The sequence below is a fragment of the Sinocyclocheilus grahami genome, unplaced genomic scaffold (assembly GCF_001515645.1).
Source record: "Sinocyclocheilus grahami isolate Dianchi unplaced genomic scaffold, SAMN03320097.WGS_v1.1 scaffold4622.1, whole genome shotgun sequence".
Classification (NCBI taxonomy): Eukaryota; Metazoa; Chordata; class Actinopteri; order Cypriniformes; family Cyprinidae; genus Sinocyclocheilus; species Sinocyclocheilus grahami.
In genome coordinates this window covers 9,296-9,782 of record NW_015509528.1, presented here as the reverse complement: position 1 = coordinate 9,782, position 487 = coordinate 9,296, and positions in this window count along the sequence as shown.

Here is a 487-nt window from a genome sequence, read left to right as displayed (position 1 = left end):
TTTATAATATTACGCATAGAAAGCATCAAAATGATTATGATTACATTAATAAAGTCAGTCAAAATGAGAGTGTAGTCTGTTTTGGGGAGCTTAATGTGGTTTCAAAGACTTCAGAGCAAAGCAGCTCTGTGAAATGAGAAGTGATGAATGGCGGATCAAGTGAAGGATTTCCAGAAAGAGCAATGAAAATGAAAGAAGTTCAAACGCTTCTCCTGATGCTGTTTGCGCTGCTAATGAAGGCCATCTTCTTGGATTAATTGAGCTGTTTTAACATGTTCCAGTTCAGTTTACTATAACTATGACACTCTTCATTGGCCAAACCTGTTTAAAAACAGTCCTGGAGACTGATATGGGAAAATATGATTTTTCAGCTGCAAATAAAATACTGAAAATAAATATGTTTTTTTTCTTACAAAAGATTTGTTAAATGTTGCTCATTTTAATGTTGCTCAAGAATTGCCCTTAATCTGATGGGACAGAGCAGTGA